Below are 2936 nucleotides of genomic sequence, written 5' to 3'. Positions count from 1 at the left end.
GCTAGCCGCCGCCTCCGGGAGCCCCAAGAGCCTGCCGAGGGCCCCGGCGTGCGTCTCCACGCTGCTCTCCTGGCACGGCTGGGAGTCCGGGTGGGGGCTGGCAGCCCGGGGCCAGCGGCCAGAGGCCCCGCGCGCCTGCTCGGGCAGCCGGTCTCGCCCAGGTGGCCGCTGGGTGGCTTTCTTCCCGAGGTGTCCTGCTGCCAGGACGAGGGTCAAGTTTTCTCGGGGGAAAATTTCTCAGTGCTCTCGGGCGCTTGTTCTTCTGGGAATGTCCACTGCTGTGGCCAAGGCGGGGGACGCACAGCTCGGGCCAGGGCAAGCAGCCGCCCTCCTCCGTCGCCTCCTGGAGCCGTATCCTTGGGTGGGTGCGTGGCTCCCAGCGGAGGTCTCGGGGACCCTTCCGGTCCTCTTCGTCCGGAAAGCGACACTGCCCCTCCAGCCCATCAGGAAAACGGCAGCCGCGCCCTTCGCCGACCCGCTCCGCCCTCCTCCACACTCAGGGCCTGGGGCTGCGGGGCTGAATCGTGAGGCTTTCCAGCCCAGGACTTCACCTCTGGCCCCTTTCACACCCGGGATCTTGGGAAGAAGAAACAAAACCAAACACAGCCAAAGCCATCTCCTCCGACCCGGGGCCCCTCCACATCCCTTCCGATCCCGGGTTCCTGCCGGCCTCCCGGGGCGTTTCTCCCAGGCAGGCCTTCGCGGCCACTACACGGGGCTGAGCACTCGAGTCCTCGGGCGTCACGGGGCCCGCGGCCACGCCAAGCACGCACGACTCCCGGGTCTCGTCTGCTCCTGGGTGCCCTGGGCCTCTTCCCTGTGCCGCTGCTGGGTCTTGTGCCCCTGCTTGGCCTCCTTCAGACCCGGCCCCGTGCTACGCGGCCACGTGCTACAGGATCGTGCCAGCAGAACTGGCCCTGGCTGAGCCCCGTACCCACCCTCCTGCCATCCCTGGCCCTGCTAGCAAATGGCAGAGATCCTCTGGCCTCCGAGCCCAGACAAAAATCCTGATGCAGTTGGCCGAGGGGCCGCAAACCAAGGCTTCGCTTGTTCCCGCTCAGGCCCCAGCCATACCCTCTTGTCCTTCGGCTGCTCGTGTGTGGGGTGGGGGAGAGGAGGGTGCGTCCCCGTGCGTGCGTGCGTGGTCTGGGTGTCTCTGCGTGGTGTGTGTGTGTGTGTGTGTGTGTGTTAGATGCCGTGCCTGGTGTAGGTGGGGAAGAGCAAGCCCTCACGCACAGAGCCCCATCACACACTGGGGCCGGGCCGAGGGGGTCAATCTGCTCGGCCTGATTGCGTTGGGCATACATTGCAGAAGGTGGGTTTTCCAAGGCGGAGCAGAGGGTCCCGGCACCTGAGGTTGTCCACGGGGAGAATGTCTGTTCCACGGGGGCAAGCGGTCCCTTCCGTCGTGCCCAAGCCCATGTGACCCCGAAGGCCAGGTGGCCCCGGTCCTTGAGCTGACTGAGGAGTGCTTTGAGACCCGGAGGGTGGCACAGGCGACTGGGCGCCAGCGGCGGCCCTCCCTCCCTTTGAGCGGGACGGGGAGCTGCCGCTGGCATCCGGAGCTCTGGCGGCCTGCGCCCTCTGTCCCTGTGACCGCAGGCTCTGCCGTGGGAGGCGGGATCCCACGTAGAGGTCGCGCGCTGGCTGCCCTGTCTTGGGTTGAGCGACGGAGCGCGACGTGGAGCAGCACCCGACTGAGGCTCCCTGCTTCTCTGTCCCCTGGCGTCTTGCCCTGGACCCAGTGCACCACCTTGTGGCGAGCCCAGGTGTGGCGCGTCCCGCTGTGGGGCCCGCTGGGGTGCAGGACCCACTTTCTCATGGCTTCCGCACGTCCCTCCCCGCCCGCCTGGAGGGCAGTTGGGGAGCGGTCCCCAACGTGGCCTGGGACCAACCTCGCTGGTGACCCGTGTCGCGGGCGCGCGCCCCAGGAGAGTGTGGGGAGGGGAGAGGATTCGGGGACGTAGCTGTGAGGATTCGGTGTGCGTGGGTCTGGCGGGTGGCCCGGACGGGGTCGGGGTCGTGGTCACGGTGGGTCGTTGTGGTGGTGGTGGTGGTGGTGGTGCTGGGGGTGGTGGTGGTGGTGGGGGGGGTGGTGGCGAAGTCCCCGAAGACAAAAGGAGCAGCGAGGGAGGGAGGAGCAAAAGCCTACAGCACCCGGTATTCCCAGGCGGTCTCCCATCCAAGTACTAACCAGGCCCGACCCTGCTTAGCTTCCGAGATCAGACGAGATCGGGCGCGTTCAGGGTGGTATGGCCGTAGACGCTAGCCGCCGCCTCCGGGAGCCCCAAGAGCCTGCCGAGGGCCCCGGCGTGCGTCTCCACGCTGCTCTCCTGGCACGGCTGGGAGTCCGGGTGGGGGCTGGCAGCCCGGGGCCAGCGGCCAGAGGCCCCGCGCGCCTGCTCGGGCAGCCGGTCTCGCCCAGGTGGCCGCTGGGTGGCTTTCTTCCCGAGGTGTCCTGCTGCCAGGACGAGGGTCAAGTTTTCTCGGGGGAAAATTTCTCAGTGCTCTCGGGCGCTTGTTCTTCTGGGAATGTCCACTGCTGTGGCCAAGGCGGGGGACGCACAGCTCGGGCCAGGGCAAGCAGCCGCCCTCCTCCGTCGCCTCCTGGAGCCGTATCCTTGGGTGGGTGCGTGGCTCCCAGCGGAGGTCTCGGGGACCCTTCCGGCCCTCTTCGTCCGGAAAGCGCCACTGCCCCTCCAGCCCATCAGGAAAACGGCAGCCGCGCCCTTCGCCGACCCGCTCCGCCCTCCTCCACACTCAGGGCCTGGGGCTGCGGGGCTGAATCGTGAGGCTTTCCAGCCCAGGACTTCACCTCTGGCCCCTTTCACACCCGGGATCTTGGGAAGAAGAAACAAAACCAAACACAGCCAAAGCCATCTCCTCCGACCCGGGGCCCCTCCACATCCCTTCCGATCCCGGGTTCCTGCCGGCCT

The 2936-nt window shown here is 68.1% G+C and overlaps 1 non-coding gene across 1 annotated transcript; it reads right to left on the bottom strand.

The window, feature by feature from the left end:
* Positions 1–2145: 2145 nt before the first annotated feature.
* On the bottom strand, positions 2146–2264 carry LOC141412205 (5S ribosomal RNA). Its single transcript, XR_012437044.1, has one exon. It is a non-coding gene; the product is annotated as a 5S ribosomal RNA (ribosomal RNA).
* Positions 2265–2936: the final 672 nt, after the last annotated feature.

The sequence above is a fragment of the Castor canadensis genome, chromosome 10 (assembly GCF_047511655.1).
Source record: "Castor canadensis chromosome 10, mCasCan1.hap1v2, whole genome shotgun sequence".
NCBI classification, from domain to species: domain Eukaryota; kingdom Metazoa; phylum Chordata; class Mammalia; order Rodentia; family Castoridae; genus Castor; species Castor canadensis.
This window is presented reverse-complemented; position numbering and strand designations above follow the sequence as displayed.